Genomic DNA, 23,377 nt, shown 5'->3' with positions numbered 1-23,377 from the left:
GAGGATGATGATGATGAGGGGGATGAGGAGGAGGATGAGGAGGAGGATGAGGAGGATGAGGAGGATGATGATGAGGATGATGAGGAGGAGGATGAGGATGATGAGGAGGAGGAGGATGAGGATGATGAGGAGGAGGAGGATGAGGATGATGATGAGGAGGATGAGGAGGAGGAGGAGGATGAGGATGACGTCCGCTGCACATTGCTGAGCTTTTCCCTGGATGTGTGAAGTTCATAGTGATATATTGGGAGGTCTGTGACGGAGGAGCCGCCGTGGCTCTGACTCCGGATAATGGCGGCACGTTCTCTCGGTGGCGGCGGGCGCCTTTATTGACGCCTCCTGATTTCTTTTGTCTGTGAGATTTGTTCTGGACAGCGGAACGGTCAGATAAGAGGAGAGGACAGAGACGGCTGCTCCGGTGTCAGACGGCGGCTCCCGATCACGCCGGACGAGCACTGACATCACTTTATTGGCTGTGACCTCCTTTGGGACTGGAATCAAGGCCCCGGTAATGATAATTTCACGCCTTTGGTCTCACTTGGTGCCACAGGTTCCTGTCTGTAGAGCTGATGCTCTTTGAGTTTCCTTGCAGTAATGTTACAAAGTACAAAGGTTTTTGATACAATGTATCACACTTACAGCAAAAGAGTTAAAGGGACAGTCTAGGACTTTGATATTAATGGTTTATCCTAGGGGGGTCTGACACCCCGCACCCCCTGATCAGCTGTGTGGAGCAGCACAGCGCCATACACCGCGTAGTGGCCCATCTCTGTACTGCAGCTCGGCTCCTATTGAAGTGAATATCAAAGTTTACACAATTTTGAATCAACATGTTATATCTGTGCGGCTGACGACATGAAGGGGTGGATTCTGACACCTTCTTACTGGTATCACAGAGCAGCTACCTGCAAGTGTCACCGGGCCGAGTTTCCTAGATTTTATCCTTATACCATGACCTACAAGAACCCCCAGAACTGACATTGGGAAAAATACGTCATAGAGATAAAGCCTGGAACAGCTACGAAGTGGAAACCTTACTGTAACAGTGGAAAAGGTGCGATCAGGCAGATCAACCGTGAAGATGGGGCAGATTTCCTACTGATTTCTGCAATGTGAGTGTGAACTCTGACAACTCCATCTACATGCAACATCATATTCCTGACCATGAAAATGTCAGATTAACCCCCGTTGCACTGGACAACTCTTAAAGATGATTTTGCAGCTGTTCATACTGCAAATCTGCTGCAGGGATTGTCTTAAAGGGGTTTTCTCAACCAATAAAGTGATGCTAGAATATTTTTTAATTTTGGGGACCCCTATTATTCAGCAATCAGGGGGGTCCAAAGCTCCTTGTGCTCCACAGCGCCACCCCAAATCAGGCATTATGTTGGTACTGCAGCTCAGCTCCACTTATTCTGCCCCTTCACTTTCATGGGGGTCCAATGGGTCAAATCAATTTTGCACGTCACATGACTGGACGCAGAGCGCCCCCTGCAGCCTGAGAATCTGTTTCCCCATGGCAATGGACTATTCTGTCTGATTGCGCACATTGGACGATCTGAAGAAAACAAATCAGTAATTAACTCCATTCTGTTCTCCGTTCTTCTCTCTAAACTTCCTGCACGATAAAAGGTTTCTGGACTTTCTTCTCCCAGATGTCATTTGCCTCCTCCATTAACGGCAGGCGGCGGAATAAGACGATACAATTCGTTTTGTTGGGTATTTGCTGAACCGATCACATTTATTTCTGATGCTTTTTTTAATTATTGCAAATTGCGAAGAAAAAAAAAAAAAAAATCCACATTGAAAGGAAACATCGCCCCAGAGAATGGCGGATCAGAGTCTGAAAATGTGGTGCGAAAGTGTGAAACGTGGAGTAAAAATAACCTCGTATGTGTGAACGGAGACTCATGTGACATCCAGCAGGTGGATGTATCTGTATATATATATATATACACCGCAGATGGGGAATATCCCAATCACATCACTACCATCTCCATGTGAATGAGCTGAATATAAGACAAAAGCCAGCGAGGGGGGATTCTATCAGTCAGGGGCCCCTTCCACCAATCCGCCACGATTACACATTGTATCTATTTCTTGCATTTCTTCCCTTTTTCACATTTTTTTTATATCACCCCTAGTACTTGCAATTCCTATTGCCAATCATAAAATGCTATATAGTGCCGTTGCTCCGTTATTCCTCCTGGAAAAAGTTAAAACTAAATCTGGAGGGAATCATTCCTCTTGTCAATAGGGTGGGAATCCCATACAGTTTGACAATGCCCACTGTATATGCCCACTCTGTATCCACCATATTGCCAGTTTGACAATGCCCACTGTATATGCCCACTCTGTATCCACCATATTGCCAGTTTGACAATGCCCACTGTATATGCCCACTCTGTATCCACCATATTGCCAAGGGAAGTTGTAATGGTCAGTTATTCATTCGCTCTAACTTTTCCAGGAGGAGTAACAGAGGAACGGCACAAAGCCGAGATCTCAGAAAACGATTGTAAAGTAGACATCTCAGGGGAGACGACAGGTGGTCTTTTGTGGGAAACTCTACAAGAACCTGAAGCATCTCCATGTTCTGGGCGATTAACGAGACTTTGAATTGATCGGCAGAACTTATGTTTCCTCCAAATGTCAACATGTAGAAGAAAACATGGCTGCTCTCTTCCATGAACAGCCCCACGCCCGTCTGTGAGGTGTGTCTGGTTTTGCACTGCAGTCCTATTAAAGTAAATGGAGCAGAGCTGCAATACCACACACAACCTGTGGACAGGGTGGCGCTGTTTGTAGAAGGAAAAAAAAACATATTTTTAGAATCATGCGCAACATTCAGTCCTGGAGGATTCAGTCTGTTAGCTAAATAGCCTGGACCCCAGACTGATACATTGTAACAAACTCTCAGCCCTGGAGAGTGAATGAAGCTGCTGATGTGTTTATCTGGCAGAGGATTGTCCAGACTGGATATAAATGTAACAAATCATCAGCTGAGAGAAGTAATAGATCCCTGCAGAATCTCAATGTGAGCATGAATATCCCAATTCATTGACAGCCAGCGGGGGGGCGGACAGACCATTGGGGCGACCTAAAGGGGCTCCGAGAGGTCAGGGGCCACTACCTCCTCCAAAGTGGGTGGCATTGTGCATTATGAGGCGCTCTTGGACTGGATGGACCCCTATATTATTCCTGCACAGGGTCCTCGTCTGTCCGTCACTGTGCAGAGACTGAAACACAAAGTCTATTGGGAAGTTGCAGGACTTTATTAACTGTTCTGGATGTTGGTAGATCTGATGGAGACGCCGCGTCTCTCGGGGCTGAATTAGTCCTGTAACTGGCGGAGAATACCCATTGTCCGTGTGCTGACGATCCGCCAGGAGGTTGTTCTGTATGGCGCTTAAACATCTGTAGCCCTTATTATTCGGACGCACAAGGGACATGAGATCTGCATCTTATCTCCACTTGTTGGTGAAATGTGGCCGGTGCCCCTCGCTGTCTGCGCGGCCCGCCCGCGGCACGATTGATGCGCCACCACTAAGCTGCGCGGCTGATGGTGAATTGTGGATATTAGACGCTGCCGTCGTCCTGTGGATGTGGATTTATGGGTCTGTTCGGAGCAGCAGCGTCTCTCTCTATAACATCATTATACAAAGGGCTGGAGACAAGCCTCATCTGAATTATAGATCCGCCGTATCGCCGGGTATATACAGCAGCCATAAACCGCCATAAACATGGACTGAGCACAAACTGAGACGGAGAGCCCAGAGAGGTGAGCGGCAGGAGCCCATAAAGCATTGCTGGAAAGTCTGCCGCCGAAATCACCCGCCCCGGATCCAGGAGCCGATGCTGACGTACGGTCCTCTCCAGGGGCGGACACCGGCAGAAGGGGCCCCTGTGCAATATACGGGCCCTATGCAGGCCAATATCTCATCATAATGCACAATTCCACCTGCTCTGGAGCCGGATGTGGCCCCCGGACCTCTTGGGCCCCTGTGCAATATACGGGCCCTATGCAGTCCAATATCTCATCATAATGCACAATTCCACCTGCTCTGGAGCCGGATGCGGCCCCCGGACCTCTTGGGCCCCTGTGCAGTATACGGGCCCTGTGCAGGCCAATATCTCATCATAATGCACAATTCCACCTGCTCTGGAGCAAGTAGCGGCCCCCGGACCTCTTGGGCCCCTGTGCAGATTAACAGATTGCACCAATGGTCTGTGTCCACCCCTGGGAATCCTGTCCATGCTAACCGGCGCCACGGTGGCTATTATATGGTCCTGGTGATTCTATGAAGTTATCCCTCTGGTGAACTGACAACTGGGAAAGAAACTAAAATAACCCCTTCCATCTACTGCTGAAATACTCAGTGCTGCTGTGAAACTCTGCTCTTCCACTTGTCTCCATTCTATTCCCTATGATGGTACTGCCCCATTGGTAACATCATTACATAAGTAGACAGCTATTCTCCTTCCCGACATCATCACAGTCCTCTCCTGAAATACTTTGTGCTGCTTATGGCTTGTTTCTTTCCTTCATTCTCCTCCCATCAAGGCGCTGACCATGACCATATCCTTTCTGGTATCACCGCAAAAGCAGACAGGTAACAATTCTGCCGAATATTATCCCACTCTTCACCTGAAATACTCTGCGCTGCTTGCTCCTTCCTGTATTCTTTGTGTTTTTCTCCTAATCTGGAGCCCCTTACTCACTAGCATCAAGGTCGGAGGGGCTGCTGCCCTTCATAAGATCAATACAGTGCTGTCCTTTAATACTCTGTGCTGCTGAAAATCCCTGCTCCTTCCACTATGTAGCTCTTGGAAAGTATCCTACAACTTGCCTTCATTCTCCTAATTTGCTGCTATGTCCTCACTAACAATGGGCCCTTCATAAGATCAATACAGTCCTTTGCTTTAATACTCTGTGCTGCTGGCCGCTTCTGCTCCTTCTACGTTGCCTCTTGGATATGTTGCTCTGTCCTCACCATCATCTTCAGAAGTGGTTAAGTTACAACTTTTTCTTTTTCTAGGTCATCAGGATTTTTGTTATTTCTTTTCCACTCGGGTGGAAAAAAAAAGTGGGTTCTAAAATCCTATAAGGCAACATGATGGCGGGTCCCGCATGTCACCACTGGGGGGACGGGACGCTCTAAAGACCCCTCTCTGTACATCCTGGGTATAATGCCACCAGAATCCCAGTGGGCTATCACTTTAAGAAACATGAAAGTCCCGAAAACCACTGGGACTATAAATTTGCATCATAAGGGACGAAAATAGCACAGAAAAAGCAAGAGATGTAAAAAAGTGCAGAAAACATGGCTGGAGTCCAAGAAAATGATTGACAGCTGAACCCCAAGAGGTTTTGCAGCAGCTGTAGGAAAGCAGTTCTGGCTGAGTGGATGTGGTTTATAAATACACAGTTAATGGATGAGGAGATGGTGGCGGCAATAAATCACCAAAGACAGGAGGACGTCATAGAGAAGACCAGGGAGTCTGAAATACCCCACTAAGCACAATCTGCACCCTAAAATATGAATGGAGGCAAAAGTGGAAATGATAGGAAGTGAAATGGTTAAAGTGTGATTCTCTTGTATGCCTGATACATTGTAGCAAAGTGTCTGTAAGTCCAAAAGGTTCTGTCCATTGGCGTTAGTGGGGGACGTGCAGCATTCCACAGAGCCCACTGATATCAATCCCAGAGCCCACTGATATCAATCCCAGAGCCCACTGATATCAATCCCAATCAGCAACAATGTAACAAATACTGTAGTGTTCAAAATAATTGCAGTGTGTTCACAAACAGGAGTTAAGCGCAAAATCTTTCTCCTAGTTGTTATTTCCAGCATTGGGAACATTGCTCGCTGTTTTCTAATTCACAACATGAAGAGAAATGTAGATAATTGTAACGACTTTACAGAAAATAACAAAAAATGAACATTGTTCTGTTCTAAAAAATAGCAGTGTCTGCATTTGTCTTTACAAACTCTTCTTTTTTTTTGAGGATTTATCATTCCTGTGAATCACTAACCTAATATTTAGTTGTTACCCACAGTTTTTTAGAACTGCTTCCCATCTATGTTGCATAGAGTCAACCAACTTCTGGCTCGTGTCAGCTGTTATTCCAGTCCAGGATGCTTTCACTACATCCCACAATTTTCTTGGCATTTGTTGCTTTTGCCTCACAAACAGCATTTTTGATGTCACCCCACAAGTGTCCTATCGGATTAAGGTCCGGGGATTGGGCTGGCCACACCATAACCTCAATTTTGTTGGACTGGAACTAAGATTTTGCTCGTTTACTGGTGTGTTTAGGGCCGTTGTCTTGGTGAAACACCCATTTCAAGGGCATATCCTCTTCAGTGTAAGGCAACATGACCTCTTCAAGTATTTTAATTAATGTAAACTGGTCCATGATCCCTGGCATGCGGTAAATAGGTCCAGCACCATAGTAAGAGAAACATGCTCATAGCTTGATGCTTCCACCATGCTTCACTGTCTTCAGCGTGTACTGTGACTGAATGCAGAGTTTGGGGGTCGTTTGATGAACTGTCTGCGGCCCTTGAACCCAAAAAAAACAATTTTTCTTTAATCAGTCCACAAAATGTTTCTCCATTTCTCTTTAGGCCAGTTGATGTGATCTTTGGCAAATTGTATCCGCTTCAGTACATGTCTTTTTTTTAACAGTGGGACTTTGCGGGGACTTCTTGCTAAGAGATTAGCGTCACACAGGCGTCTTCTCACTGTCACAGTCCTCACAGGTAACTGGAGACTGTCTGTGATCATCCTGGAGCTGATCATTGGATGAGCCATTGCCATTCTGGCTATTCTTCCATCCATTCGGATAGTAATCTTCCGTTTTCTTCCACGTCTCTCTGGTTTTGCTTTCCATTATAAAGCATTAGAGATCATTTTAGCTGAACACCCTATCACTGTCTGCACTTCTTTATAAGTTTTACCTTCTCCAATCAACTTTTTAATCAGAGTACGCTGTTCTTCTGAACAATGTCTGGAACGACCCATGTTTATCAGGCTTTCAAGGAGAAATGCATTTACAACATGTGCTGGCTTCATCCTTATATAAGGGCCACCTGATTCACACTTGTTTCTTCACAGAATGATTGACCTCGCTAATTGACCTCCACACTGATATTATTTTGCACACCCCGTACAATTAATTATTCACATACACAGACTCAAAAACCTGCAGATCATGAATGCGGAGTCTGGGGGTTTTATTAGAATCTACTGCACCGACTGGTGAATTGTGTGACATGTGGTGATAGAATTTATACCAAAAACAGTGCTTAATCTGGTCAGTCATATTGGACTGCTATTACTTTGAACACTACTATGTAACAATGTAACATACCGCCATATGGGGTCCTTCATATGACCGGCTGTTCTCTACTCGGGCTAGCACAGCACAGACCGGTGCAGGGGTCCATGTACCCTTATACAATATAAGGCATAGGGAAAGTTCACTCATAGAAAAGAGCAAAATAATTCCAAGCAAATGGAAAGTGAGTGCCTTGAATATTACAAATCTGATGTATATATTTTTTTCCAGAGCTCTATGTTCATTATGCTCAGGATTCTTGAGAGACCCCAGTGACCACTAGGGGGAGCTTACTGTATTCAGATGTATGCACTGAGTTGCAATATGCTCCTCATCTCCCCCTAGTGGTGGCTGCACTTAACTCAATTTCTATGCTTGGGATTTGGAGCTCTGTATCAGAAAAATGAATTTCTAACCTTTATAAATATAAATTATAAAATGTATCATCGCAGAATACTTAAAAAAAACATGGTACTAAACGGCGTTAGATTTATATAATAAAAAAAATGTCCTAAATGTTTAATCTGGCTAATATTGAAAATGACTCCCAATATTAGCCCTTCTTAGTCCCTGCTGCCTTTGTATAATGCCAGTATTTTAGTGTTTCTTGGAGCTCTCGCCTATTAACCCTATAATGACCTCTGGGTATAACGCCTCCGGTAGCAGACTCTGTGCCGCTTCTGTTTCGATATTGGCATGCTGAGCTGAAACACAAGAGGCAGCGGGCACAAGACGTACAGCCGCGTCCTAAACACAGTTATTGGCTAATATTGTACTTTCTATACTATAATCCTCCCGATAAATAATAGATCTCTCCCTCCGGGCTGCTTTTCTCTCCGTCCGTCAATGAGAGGGGATGATAGCCCATTAGGTGTTCTGGCAATAATACAGTTTAATGTGTCAGTGGCGGAATGAAGAGAAGAATGGACTCGTTCTTTTTTTCCTTTTCCATTGGAATTTCATGATAAAACCTTAAAGCGCACTTATTGGCTGAATAAAAAGGTTATATGTATATGTATAATATTTTTTTTCTAGCATTTTCATATGCAGTATTAAAATTCGGATATAAAAGCAGTTATACAACATGATATATTACAGTAATTACACTATCTTCTCCAAAGATAATTATCAAGTGACTCTGCTTTTACTAATGCTGCTAACGAGGTCTGGTAACTAAAGACAGAACTCTAGAAATATTTTATGATCATATCACAACTCTCTACCTCCAGTAGAGGTCAGGGAGACATTTCGGTTCTTGCTTAGCTTGATAATTAATCTGACCAGTCTAGGTATTAAAAGATAAATAGCAAGTGACTTTGTGGTTACATATTGTTGGCTTGTAAAAATACTTAAGAAATAAAATAATACAGTTTGAAATATTAACTATAAGAGAGTTTCATGTAGTTGTATATCAGATCTTGCCAAAAGACATTGTGTTCTAAAGATATTAAGCGAGTGACATTTCGGTCACAAGCTCATTATCAGCTTCACTTTATTATGTGAAATCCAATGCAAATTTCTAGCCTCCAAACTGTGATAAAGAGACTTTACTGTTGTTCTGTTATGTTACTTAATATATTACATGACTAATATCAGCTTCAAATATAATTAGTAATTGAAATGTGTTATTTATGTAGCAGCCAGAAAGGTTTTGTAAGGATAGAGGGAATCCAGGAGTGTACGTATCACAGCTGCTGTATACCATGACATTAATGCCTTGTGCTGCAAAGAGAATAAGCAAGTGACTCTGGTGTTATCGTTATCAATAATGCAGTCGACAAGGTCTAGAAAAGGAAAATAGATTCTACACATTCACTGTGAATATATCAAAACTAGTGCCAAAGAAACGGTACTATTGTTTTATGTTGCTTTATATGTTATAGGATATGCATTAAAGACAATTAGCAAGATACACTAGTATTAACTAATAATACAGTTAACAAGGGATGTCATTGTATCACAACTCTCTTCGGTACATATAGTGCTACAATGATTCACTGTAGTTGTCCTCATTAACAGTTAACGTTTGAACGATAATTAGCAAGGGACACTAATTTTACTTAAAATCCAGCGTGTAAAGAGTATTAAGATACATAAAAACTGGAAGTACAATGTGTTGGTATCACTGGCTCTTTATTTTCCATCTAGTGAAGATTGATTTAGTGTGACCTACTTCATTACCATTATATGCTCCAAGGATAATTAGCAAGTGACACTACTATTTCTAATAGTAAACACTGCAATTAAAAAGGCCTCATAGAGATGAATGGAATCAATACATACTGCATGGTGACAGAGTTTAACACTTTTGTCCAAGTAGCCGGAAATACAACTTACTAAATGGCCAATATGTAATAAAAAGATAATTATCAAGAGTCACTACTGTTACCAATATACCAAAACTGCAACTGGTTTTGTAAGATAATTGGAGTTACAAAATATTTTGTAATGATGTAACAACTGCTCATCCTTCCACATAGTACCAAATGGAATTTATGGTTGTATTTCGTCTAGCTTATGAAGTTATATCACCATTCTATGCTTAAAAGGTAATTAGCAAGTGACTCTGCTACTTGAAACACTTGAAACCAATTTTAATATAAGGTTATTACATGCATTAAAGAGTTTCATGTAGTTGTACATCTAGTCTGATAGTAGGATATGTGTTCGGAAGATAATAAGCAAGTGATCTACCAGTCACAAGCTCATTATCAGCCTCACACAATTATATTTGTATGTACTAAGCTACAAGTGAGAGATTAGAAGGGTTGAAAATTAGAGTTGAACAAAACGATTTGCAGGACCCTGGTCCTGTGGCCACGTCGGTAGTCAGACCAGAATCCCCTACTACCTGCCGGTATGCCTGATGCCTCTTCTGATTAACAGGTCTGGCGTGATGTCATGTGTGCTTTGGTCCAGTGGCCATGGGCTACCAAACCGACGTGGCCACTGGTCCAGGTCTGGCGTGATGTCATGTGTGCTTTGGTCCAGTGGCCATGGGCTGCCAAATCGACGTGGCCACTGGTCCAAGTCCTGCAATAAGACTTTGCCAGCAATGAATAACCTTGTAAGTCCTCAGAATCCTCCTGGATGGAGAAAGAAGAATGTTGTGAAGAAAAAACGGAGAGTGGTGGTCATGGGGGATTCCCTGTTAAGAGAAACAGAGGCCGCTATCTGCAGACCAGACATAACCTCAAGAGAAATGTGCTGTCTTCCAGGAGCAAAAATTAAAGATGTGTCTGACAGGATATCAAGACTCTTCAGACCTACAGATCACTACCCATTCCTGCTAATACATGTGGGGACAAATGACACCGCAAGAAAGGACCTGGAAACCATCTGCAGTGACTTTGAAGACTTAGGCAAGAAAGTGAAAGAATTGGGAGCGCAGGTGGTCTTCTCATCCATCCTCCCAGTGGATGTCCATGGAACAATGAGGTGGAATAAGATTCTACAGGTGAACAACTGGCTACGTCGATGGTGCCGTCAACAAGGATTTGGATTTCTGGATCACGGGATGAATTACCTATACGATGGACTACTTGCTAGAGATGGGGTGCACCTTACGAAGACTGGAAAACATGTATTTGGAAGTCGCCTTGCTACACTCATCAGAAGAGCTTTAAACTAGAACAATGTGGGAAGGGAAGCAAAAGGCCAGAAAAAGCCATACAGCTGACAAATACTATTGAGATCTCTGCTACTGGAAGTGGAAAGGAAGAACAAAGACAAAAAAATCTAAATAATAAAAATATGGGCGGAAGAGAAACCAATCACAAACTAAAATGTTTTTATACAAATGCACAAAGCATGGGCAACAAACAAGGAGAATTGGAACTACTAATGCAGGAAAAGGAATATGATGTCATTGGAATCACTGAAACTTGGTGGGACGATACACATGATTGGAATAAAAGGCTAAAAGGATACAACTTATTTGCAAGAAACAGAATTGATAAACGAGGAGGAGGTGTCGCATTGTATGTTAGAAAAGCGTATATCTGCACAGAGATGGAAGCTTCAGAGACTGGGAGTTCTGTGGAAACTGTTTGGGTAAGAATACAAGGAGAGAACAACGGAAAGGACACCATTGTAGGCATTTACTACAGGCCACCTGGGCAAGCTGAAGATATGGATGAACTCTTTATGTATCAAATGACCAAGTTCTCCAAAAAATATGACGTAGTGGTCATGGGAGATTTCAACTATCCAGACATTTGTTGGGAATCTCTCTCAAGTAAAACTAACAGGTCAAGCAAATTCTTATCCTCTCTTGCTGACAACTTTATCTTCCAAAAGGTAGGGGAGAAAACAAGGGGATCTGCTACTTTGGATCTAATCCTTATAAACAGGGAGGAAATGGTTGAGGAGGTAAAGGTGGCTGGGACCCTAGGAGGCAGCGATCATGCTATTATAGAATTTTGGATAACTAGAGGAGGAAGACATGTGAAGACTCAAACTTCAAGGTTAGATTTTAGAAAGGCAGATTTTAAGAGACTCAGAAAGAGAATAGGAGGGATCCAATGGCTGGATGTCCTTAAGGACAAAAATGTCCAGGAAGGATGGGAAATTTTTAAAAATGAGATTCTCAAAGCACAATCGTTAACAATCCTGAAAAGTAGGAAGAATGGGAAGCATTTAAGGAAACCAGGATGGATGAACACAGAACTTAAACACATGCTAAAAAGAAAGAAAGAAATGTTTATTAAATGGAAAGAGGGAGGCATATCTAAAGAAGATAATAATGCAGTCTGCAGATCCTGCAGGGCACGTATCAGGTTAGCTAAAGCTGACAATGAATTAAGGCTTGCAAGAGATGTCAAAAGCAATAAAAAAGGATTTTGGGGGTATGTCAAAAGTAAAAGAAAAGTCAAAGATGCTATAGGATTTTTACAGGATGAAAATGGAGAAATGGTAAGAGAGGATGTTGAGAAGGCCGAACTTTTTAATTCCTATTTTGCATCTGTTTTCTCTCAGAAAGAAAATGTAACATCAACTGATTTTCACTGCCCTTTTAAAGGAATAGAAGAATCCAAGTTATCTGTAAACAGAAAGATTGTGAGAGAATATTTAGCTAACATAAATGAGTTCAAGTCTCCAGGTCCAGATGAATTACACCCCAGAGTACTGAAGGAGATCGTAGAAGAAATTTTAGAACCACTCTCCATAATCTTTGAAAATTCTTGGAGAACAGGAGAAGTCCCAGAAGACTGGAGAAGAGCAAATGTTGTTCCTATCTTCAAAAAGGGGAAGAAGGTGGACCCAGGGAACTATAGGCCGGTGAGTGACTTCTATACCAGGAAAGATCTTTGAACAAATTATTAAACATCATGTATGTAAGTACCTGGATAAGAATGAAGTGATTAACCAGAGTCAGCATGGGTTTGTAACTAACAAGTCATGTCAGACTAACTTAATTTCCTTCTATGACAGAATCACTGACTGGGTGGATCAGGGAAATGCTGTAGATATAGTATATCTTGACTTCAGCAAAGCATTTGACAAAGTATCTCACACCATCCTTATTGAAAAAATGACCAAGTATGCAATGGACCAGGCAACTGTTAGGTGGATTCATAACTGGCTTAGTGATCGGACTCAAAGGGTGGTTGTAAATGGCTTCACATCCAGCTGGATGAATGTCTCAAGTGGGATACCACAGGGCTCTGTCCTGGGACCTGTATTGTTCAACATCTTCATCAATGATTTAGATGAAGGAATTGAGGGTAAACTGATTAAATTTGCTGATGACACAAAGCTAGGAGGGATAGCTAATACTAGAGAAGAGAGAGAGAGGATTCAAAAAGACCTAAATAAACTGGAGCAGTGGGCAGCAACCAACTGAATGGTTTTTAACAGGGAAAAATGCAAAGTACTACATCTGGGCAATAAAAATGAAAAAAGCATATACAGAATGGGAGGAATAGAGCTAAGCAACAGTACATGTGAAAAAGACTTAGGTATACTAATAGATCATAGACTGAACATGAGTCAACAGTGTGATGCAGCAGCAAAAAAGGCAAATACAATTCTGGGATGTATTAACAGAAGCATACAGTCTAGATCACGTGAAGTCATTATCGGTCTTTACTCCTCTTTGGTCAGACCTCATCTGGAATACTGTGTACAGTTTTGGGCACCACATTTTAAAAAAGACATAGACAAACTGGAGCAAGTTCAGAGAAGAGCGACCAGAATGGTGACTGGTCTGCAAACCATGTCCTATGAGGAACGGTTGCAGGATTTGGGAATGTTTAGCTTGCGAAAAAGAAGACTGAGAGGAGACTTAATAGCTGTCTACAAATATGTCAAGGGCTGTCACATTGTAGAAGGATCATCTTTATTCTCATTTGCACAAGGAAAGACTAGAAGCAACGGGATGAAACTAAATGGGAGGAGACACAGATTAGATATTAGAAAAAACTTTTTGACAGTGAGGGTGATTAATGAGTGGAACAGGCTGCCACGAGAGGTGGTGAGTTCCCCTTCAATGGACGTCTTCAAACAGAGGCTGGACAGACATCTGTCTGAGATGATCTAGTGAATCCTGCTTTGAGCAGGGGGTTGGACCAGATGACCCAGGAGGTCCCTTCCAATTCTACCATTCTATGATTCTATGAATTAGTTTTGCTCAAGTCTAAAAGAAATGAACAAGATAATGAGTATGAGCATTGATAGCCTTATATTAAAACATAGTGTTAGTAGTGCGCCCCCATTGTATTTCTCACACTTTATGATTCTTAAAGGGACACTCCTCTAAAAAAAAACAACTGATACACCGAGTCATGCTTTGTGCAGGGACTGAGGGGTCACAAAACACCAAAGATAGTCACACTACACCTCGTTCAGGTCTGTAAGTTTTACTCCTTTTGCTCCGTAGACATAAAGTAAATGCACCTTTTAATTATTACCATTCGCCCCAGCAGAGATAATACAAAGAATCAATAGGTTTCTCTCCCTATTAACACCCAGCGCCCATCACTGGACTCATTACCACCGTAGACGGATGACCCTCAGCGGCCGGTAGACAGTCGCCGCTGGCGGAGCGCAGTTATACCTGGGCTCCAGAACAAATGGAGAAAACACACAGTCCCTAATGCCTCTTTAATGGAGTGTAAGACACCAAATGGTTATTTCCAAACATCAGTCTCTCGCTTGACCTGCCGGTTCTGCACAATTAACCTGATTGTGGCCGGCCTTATAATATCCAGGAGCTGCAGACATTCCTGCCACATTCATTATTGCATTCCATCCTGTTTTAATGCTGTTTTTTTTCCTTTTGATACAATTTCTTCTTTTACATTTTGCCCATTTTGAAGTTTTCCTTCTATTTGTTCGTCTGTTTTTTTCCCCCTCTATTCGCCGTATTGGGCGCAGGTTTGCAGCCCATTCATTATTTGTGACTTTTTAAAAAGTTGCAAAATTTTTGATCACACGTTGTCTAGTTCCCAGCACCCAGGGGAGATAAGTGCAACATTTTAACAGATATTTTTCTCTTAAAGGGAATCTTCTATCAGTAGGGTTTCATCTCCCAAACTATTTATTTGCACAAATAGCTTTTTCAAAGACAAGTCCAGCGATCCCTTTACAAGGCCGGTCTGTTCCTCCATTACTGAGAAATCAACTTTTGAACTGATAGTCAGATAAGGCTGAAGTGCTATGGTAGATCTGAAGCCTCTGTCACTCCAGCTCTATTCCCCACCGAGCACTGCCTCCTTTCTCTTTTGCCTGAAGTCACACCACATAGTGGCTGGAAGTGACGGCCTTAGGTGGAGAATAGAGCTGGAGTGACAGAGGCTTCAGATCTACCATAGCACTTCAGCCTCATTTGCATATCAATTCAAACACTGATTTCTCAGTACCGGAGGCCATGTAAAGGGATTGCTGGACTTGTCTTTTTTAGGAGCTACACACGCAAATATATAGTTTGGGGAGAGGGGTGAAATCCTGCTGATTCCCTTTAAAAGAGGTAAAAGACAAAAAATCAAGAGCATTTTTGATTTTGCACAAAAATTCATGAACCAATTGCAAAAAGAATTCCAGAAGATAAATAGAACAAATGATGAAGCAAGCCCTTGATCTGCAGATAAAGACTCCTCCAGCACAGCAGGGGTTACTCCTAGCACTTTGGCCCCAGGAATTAATATTGTGCTTGCAGAAGGAGCCCAGCCCCTGATTCCCTCCGCACACAACCTCTCCACGTCCTGAGCTGCGGATTTATCTGCTTCCTCGTAGCTCTAATAATCCCGGGGACTGTACGGCTGATTTATCATTAATTACCCCCTTACCTTACAATCCCTTTGTTATAAAGTCAGCGGCTTCCAGTGATCATTTCCACACATGACTAATTGCTGGAACACACTGCAAGTCAGTAACACTTTGCATTTATTACCTTTGCCGACTGCTACTTTGTATTATCATAAATGGAGCTGTAATGAATTACTCCAAGACAAAAGCTTAGAGATGTCAAGTGCTGCCACCCTTACCTGCAGAGGACAATTAGTCAACTGTAAGACTTTGCAAGGGTATGCAAACTTTTGCAACCGATACTTATGTAGCTACAGATTTCTAACATGTGCGAGGTCACGGACCGCAGGGACAGAAATCTCTATATTGTCCATAAATTGCAAGCGGACATTGTATATCCAGGTTTGCACGACATTTGTATCGCTCCAGTGCATTAGAAGAAAACTGCTTTGCAAATAGTCTTGTTTGTGTGTGCAGCTCCCGTGCAGACCTATGTGTCTCCATGGTTACACATTAACAAATGCTGTGTAGTATGAGGCTCTTTGCCATCTTCATCAACGGTAGATGATTTTTAATTGACGCTATAAGAAACATTTGGGTCCATTAAAGGAAATAATATACAGATATTGAGACGACACAGCGATTATTCTTAATTATGCCAGACATATTTTTCAGTAGGTCAAGGGACATGAGCCATTGTTCATATGAGCCTGTACATTGACTCTTGATGCATGTTAATTTGTTGAATTCCTGCTGATTACATATTATTTTCAAACACAAGAACGAGATTACGTATTATGTCAGCCCCGCGGTTTATTAGTCTGCAAACCTTGGAGGACAAATGCGCAAGTTAATTGAACAATCGATATTTGTAAATTTGTTGAAAGCCTGCTGATTATATATTGTATCAGCCCCCACGGTTTACTAGTCTACAAACCTTGGAGGACTAATATGCAAATTAATTGAACAATCAATGTTTGCAAATTTGTTGAATGCCTGCTGATTACATATTGTATCAGCTCCTGCGGTTTACTAGTCTACACAACTTAGAGGACACATATGCAGGTTAATTGAACAATAGAACAAAGAGGGATTACCTCCCAATCCTCTGGGAGAATGCCGTGAATGAGAGCTGTGGGATTAAAATAGACCTCTCTCCCTCGCCAATGAAACTCTACAAGACAGCAGCCAAGGACCCATGGCTCCAACTGGTGTAATACAGATCTGCTCCACTGCCCATCACTAAACCCTTGAAGACATTTGGAGAAACCAAGTTAGGACAATCAGCACTGTACCCGGTCAGCTTCCTAAGCTTGCCACTACTTCCTCTCTGTGGGTGCCCACCAAAATCAGGGGGGCTACTGGTTGGGTTTTTTGACTCTGGAAGCCCCAAAGTTGCAGATCTTCTAATCCCCGGCGAGCCAGCGGAATGATGAGACTGTGTAATTTGCACCATCTTGTGTATTGGGACTGGGACTCTTCATTATGTTATTGTCTGTTGGTGGTTCAATAAAGTATTACCGCTGTGTGTTATCCTCACCCTGTGTAGTCTGAATAGTGTTCTGCCCATGAGGAAGGAGTGCAGGCGTTCAGTAGGATGAGCCGTGGTCTATGCCGTCTTTCTAAAGCCAGCCGGGCCAACGTACGAGGGCACCACTGACCCCCGTGTCTCCGCAGATATATTCTTCATTATTTGGGGAATTATTTGTAAAGCAGTTAAGCTCTCAGGTAGCCCCAGGTGCTGCAGCTGAACGCACCCTATGGAAGTGGGGGACACAATTTTATATATAGGATTTGGATTACTTTTTCACCAATTAGCAAAGGGTTTAACATCTGACATTGCATGACGTCATCATACCGACACGATGATGTCATCGATCCCAGTAGCAGAGTCAGAGGAGCTGACAGTCATTACTATAAAGCTATGGACTCTGCCAGGCGTATACGGTATATACCCCAGCTGACGGACCGGACATATCAGCTCAGGTGCATTGGAAGTGTTAGCTCCTTCCCGTATCGATCCCACAGCCACTAATGGCTGACGCACCGGCTCCTAATCATTGCTGCTAACCTCGTTCCTTTTCATTATCTCACAATTTGCTGAAATGACATTTCCGAGGCCCGTCCTGATTCCTCCTGCCCCTCTCTGCACGCTAATATCTCATTTACATTGCTATTTAGTCTCTCGCTATGGTCTTATCTTCCACCACTGATCCCGGCTTTCATTAAAAATGTCAATACCAATTGTGGCCGCTAATCATTTCCATATCTCAATTAAACATTAATCCTTAATAGAAAGAGGTTTCTTCTTAAGGACTTGAAGTTTCCACCATTTTCTCCCATATTCAAGGCAAATCTCTTGATCCCATATCTACACCATGAAAGTCAATAGTCCCGGAAGAAGTCTGCGCCGGCCGCCATGCTGGGAAATCCTGCAGATACAATGCATTGTGCAGGACGTGTATTCACCTGGCAAAACCATTTATTTATGTAAATCATCAACATATGAACATGTGACCCTATAATATATCTTATTACAGGAGAGTGATCATCCCCTAATCTTCCAGCAGCCTCTATTTCCCTTTCCCCTGACTGTAGACTCCATAAATGATCTGAATCCTCCTCAGTCACCCAAAAATCCATCAAGTGTAAAACAGAAAACTGTGAGGAGCAAGCGGAGGAGGGGGATGCAGCTGCAGGTTCTCTCTCAGTATCTGAGACTTCATGCTGTGAGAGGGAGGAGGGGGATGCAGCTGCAGGTTCTCTCTCAGTGTCTGAGACTTCATGCTGTGAGAGGGAGGAGGGGGATGCAGCTGCAGGTTCTCTCTCAGTGTCTGAGACTTCATGCTGTGAGAGGGAGGAGGGGGATGCAGCTGCAGGTTCTCTCTCAGTGTCTGAGACTTCATGCTGTGAGAGGGGAGGAGGGGGATGCAGCTGCAGGTTCTCTCTCAGTGTCTGAGACTTCATGCTGTGAGAGGGGAGGAGGGGGATGCAGCTGCAGGTTCTCTCTCAGTGTCTGAGACTTCATGCTGTGAGAGGGGAGGAGGGGGATGCAGCTGCAGGTTCTCTCTCAGTGTCTGAGACTTCATGCTGTGAGAGGGAGGAGGGGGATGCAGCTGCAGGTTCTCTCTTATTGTCTGAGACTTCATGCTGTGAGAGGGAGGAGGGGGATGCAGCTGCAGGTTCTCTCTCAGTGTCTGAGACTTCATGCTGTGAGAGGGAGGAGGGGGATGCAGCTGCAGGTTCTCTCTTATTGTCTGAGACTTCATGCTGTGAGAGGGAGGAGGGGGATGCAGCTGCAGGTTCTCTCTCAGTGTCTGAGACTTCATGCTGTGAGAGGGGAGGAGGGGGATGCAGCTGCAGGTTCTCTCTCAGTGTCTGAGACTTCATGCTGTGAGAGGGAGGAGGGGGATGCAGCTGCAGGTTCTCTCTTATTGTCTGAGACTTCATGCTGTGAGAGGGAGGAGGGGGATGCAGCTGCAGGTTCTCTCTCAGTGTCTGAGACTTCATGCTGTGAGAGGGAGGAGGGGGATGCAGCTGCAGGTTCTCTCTTATTGTCTGAGACTTCATGCTGTGAGAGGGAGGAGGGGGATGCAGCTGCAGGTTCTCTCTCAGTGTCTGAGACTTCATGCTGTGAGAGGGAGGAGGGAGCAACACTGGCAGAAATCCAAGTGACAGAGAGCGGAGCACAGCAAGGAGAACCCAACTATCAATTCAGCTGGCACCAACATAGAAAAGGGCACAAGTGCAATCTAAAACTCCATTTGTGGAAGGGATGGCTCAGATTCTGGTCCAGTTCTCTTTGCAGGTGCATTGGGATGATATGTATTCATCTATGTGCTGCTTCCATAATTTGTTATTCTCTGTCCCCTTCTTGACAGTAGAAGAGAAGATACAAAGTAACAAATGACAGCAGGATCTGATCTGACTACACAGGGTTTGATTGTAGTCTGTAACTGCGGAGACACAAAACAGATTATTAATCAATGCTACTTGCAAAGTCGTCTTAAAGAGTGACCAAACCTTCATTTTTTTTTGTATAATTCTGTCCAACATGGACAGTTTTCCAATCCCCGGCTTGTTCCCAATCTATTTATTTGCGTTCTGCTGCGCTAATATCAGAACATACTCATTTGGAGCACAGATGCTGGCGGTGATGGGTCAGCACCAGCCTCCTCCTCCAGTGTTGTGCTCATCAGAACGATCTCCTGCAGAGTGAGCGCTGAGCTGTCACTGCCATCATCAGTCCTCCACGTGAGTACATTCTGATATCAACGCAACTGAAGGCAGCAAATAGACGGAGGAAAAACCGAGGCTTGGAAGCCACTTACATACAATTTATTTAAGAAATGCAAATCCCGAAATAAAGTGATTTATAAAGTTTCTGAACAGAATTATTAAAAAAATGAAACATATAAAAATGTAGTTACTTTGGTCATTTAGTAATTTCTGTGAATAAAGGAATTTGCAAACACGGTCATTCTGCAATATTCAGCATCTGGTAAAATAATTCTTTCTTTATTTTTCATCCATTAAAAACTTACAAAAATTACAATGGTGAAGCTGTGATAAAGAACGGAAGTGAGCGTTTGACGCGCGTCTTGCTATGCAACCATTGCAATTTTTGTAAGTTTTTAATGACGAAAAATAAAGAAAGAATTTTACCAGACGCTGGAACAACAATCCTTTTTTTTTTTTTTTTTAGCTTATTCTGGTGTGGATCCACCTGGTTCTGTGCAAGCTGGATTATAAGTACTGGGTGAGCTGGCTTTCCTTTTACTATATGCGATTGTGCAATATTACCGAGCTCCGGAGATATCTCTGCTCTTTAGCGGCTCAGGCAAACTGGACGGCTCCAAGGTATAATGGACAGTAGCCGAGTTGCCATTTTCGGCTGAAACTTAGGTGGTCAGGACGGCTGTAAGGCGGTGCAGAGTTCCCAATGGTAGTTCTCTTTGCACCACTCCACAGGTTCTGTGCTTCCTTTGGACAACTTCCCAGTAAATCCAGAGAACAGAGTATTTCCAAGGCTCCAGAGTTGTCGTTTCTTTCTTTTATTATCCAAAATGCATCATCCATCATAGCAAGGTTTCGGCCAACTGACAAAGAGTTTTTCCCCTGCAGAAGCAATTTTATCTGCCATTAGCATACGCTTTAAAAATGCCGCCTGCTGGCCGAGACCTTGCTATGATGATGCATTTTGGATAATAAAAGAAAGAAACTACAACTCTGGAGCCTTGGAAATACTTTGCTCTCTGGAAGTCGTACTGTGCTCAGCCCCAGTCTACACAGAGCAGCCAGGGCTGGAGCAAGTATCATAGCAGCGTGACACACAATCCCTGGGAAAGTGCATTGTCCACAAAGTGCCCCATGGCTGGGAGAGACGAGCAGGGAAATGGAGACCAAAAAAAGTGTCATTTCTGGTAAGACATAGGATCAATTCATTTGTGGTAGGACATAGGATCATCAATATCTGTAATGTTTCATTAAAGAACCTTTTTTGGCAAGGTTGGACTTATCCTTTAAGTGTCCACAAGCAATATCTTGGAGTTGATATAAAGGAGCCATTATTGTAGACCGTCAACTTGAACATGTGCATGGCGTCTAGATGCATAATCAGGTTGTAAAGCACAGATGTCCTTATAGATATGGATCCAGAAAAGGAAAAAAAAAAACAATGGCTCAGTGAAGTAGCAGTCGATGCCTCGGGCTGGAGGTCACAGTACAGAGCGCCCCGTCCATCCCTCATCCTTACCCGTCACTGCTGGCTGATGTTTTGTGGAGGTCATCATTTCTGCCTGGATTCATATGACAGTGATTTTATTACTGGTGTCTGTGTCGGGCTGACAAAATATGATCATTTTAATAACAGCTGCACATTAACTGTCCTGGAAAGATCGGGGTAATGCGCATTAAAATGTAATCATAGCGCTTTGTAAAGACAATTACTTGGCAGAATTTCTGCCGCCGTCTCTCCGGAGGAACGGGTTTTATAATATTTTGGACAGAATTATTGTATCTGCTGGGACAACGAGTGAAAAATAAGGACTAGCATAAAAGTCTCTGCACTGCAAGGTCGGCTCCACGTATGACCCCACACTTACAAGTAATCAGTACTTGACCCACAAAGGTCATCGAGGGTCTCGTCACTCAGGAAAAGTTTGATATAAGTGATTTTATGGTCTTCCCCATCTATTATTGCTACTAGTAATGGAGGTGGGGGATCTTCTGACCTTATACCGTGCCCCTCAGGCTCTGGAGGAATAATCAGCTTTTTCATTTTCAGGTGGAACATTTCAGAAAGTTCAGGGAAAGTGAGTGATGATGATGATGATGATGATGAACTATAGAACCTGATAGTGGTCTTATAAGTCTTATAATCTAAGATGCCCCCATACATACTATCTTCTCTGTCCTACACACTCTTCTCTATCTTCCACACTCTTCTCTGTCCTACACACTCTGTGCCCTCCAGTCTCCTCTCTGTCCTCTAGATGCCTCTGTGCCCTCCAGACTCCTCTCTGTCCTCCAGACTCCTCTGTGTCCTCCAGACTCCTCTGTGCTCTCCAGACTCCTCTGTGCTTTCCAGACTCCTCTCTGTCCTCCAGACTCCTCTCTGTCCTCCAGACTCCTCTCTGTCCTCCAGTCTCCTCTCTGTCCTCCAGACTCCTCTCTGTCCTCCAGACTCCTCTCTGTCCTCCAGACTCCTCTCTGTCCTCCAGACTCCTCTGTGCTCTCCAGACTCCTCTGTGCTCTCCAGACTCCACTCTGTCCTCCAGACTCCTCTCTGTCCTCCAGTCTCCTCTCTGTCCTCCAGTCTCCTCTCTGTCCTCCAGTCTCCTCTGTGTCCTCCAGACTCCTCTGTGTCCTCCAGTCTCCTCTCTGTCCTCCAGTCTCCTCTCTGTCCTCCAGACTCCTCTGTGCTCTCCAGACTCCTCTGTGCTCTCCAGACTCCACTCTGTCCTCCAGACTCCTCTCTGTCCTCCAGACTCCTCTCTGTCCTCCAGTCTCCTCTCTGTCCTCCAGACTCCTCTGTGTCCTCCAGACCCCTCTGTGTCCTCCAGACTCCTCTCTGTCCTCCAGTCTCCTCTCTGTCCTCCAGACTCCTCTGTGTCCTCCAGACTCCTCTCTGTCCTCCAGACTCCTCTCTGTCCTCCAGTCTCCTCTCTGTCCTCCAGTCTCCTCTCTGTCCTCCAGACTCCTCTGTGTCCTCCAGACCCCTCTCTGTCCTCCAGACCCCTCTCTGTCCTCCAGACTCCTCTCTGTCCTCCAGACTCCTCTGTGCTCTCCAGACTCCTCTGTGCTCTCCAGACTCCTCTCTGTCCTCCAGACTCCTCTCTGTCCTCCAGACTCCTCTCTGTCCTCCAGACTCCTCTCTGTCCTCCAGACTCCTCTGTGCTCTCCAGACTCCTCTGTGCTCTCCAGACTCCTCTCTGTCCTCCAGACTCCTCTCTGTCCTCCAGACTCCTCTCTGTCCTCCAGACTCCTCTGTGCCTTCGAGTCTCCTCTCTGTCCTCCAACAGGTTGGTAACTTCATTCCCACAATATCTTCTGTCAGGGAAAGTCGGGAGACCCCCATGCACAATACACTGTTGGCCGACCCCCGATATCAGTGGGTTTAGTCTGATATGTATGGGGCCTTTACAGTGATCCAGGACCCTCCATTGACCACTTGTCTTCTTCTCCTGATGGCACTGACATAACTTTTGCTCTTGCATTAACTCTGGAAGTGTTGGAGAAGCTCATGATACACTTCCTTGTACATCACTGATGTAGAGAAAACTG

General features: G+C 43.9%; 1 protein-coding gene across 3 annotated transcripts in view; it reads left to right on the top strand.

The window, feature by feature from the left end:
- GRM7 (glutamate metabotropic receptor 7) overlaps positions 1-23,377 on the top strand; it is a 469,276-nt gene that overhangs the window by 88,026 nt on the left and 357,873 nt on the right. The window contains exon 1 of one of the 3 annotated variants that reach the window (XM_073645029.1): positions 20,328-20,351. The exons of the other annotated variants lie outside the window; for them this stretch is intronic. The gene's annotated coding sequence lies outside the window, so the exon portion shown is untranslated. Of the gene's footprint in view, positions 1-20,327; positions 20,352-23,377 lie in introns of those variants that run through there. 3 annotated transcript variants of the gene reach the window in all.

The sequence above is a fragment of the Phyllobates terribilis genome, unplaced genomic scaffold (genome assembly GCF_046119375.1).
Source record: "Phyllobates terribilis strain yellow unplaced genomic scaffold, ASM4611937v1 Scaffold_8__6_contigs__length_399053987, whole genome shotgun sequence".
NCBI lineage: Eukaryota > Metazoa > Chordata > Amphibia > Anura > Dendrobatidae > Phyllobates > Phyllobates terribilis.
This window is presented reverse-complemented; position numbering and strand designations above follow the sequence as displayed.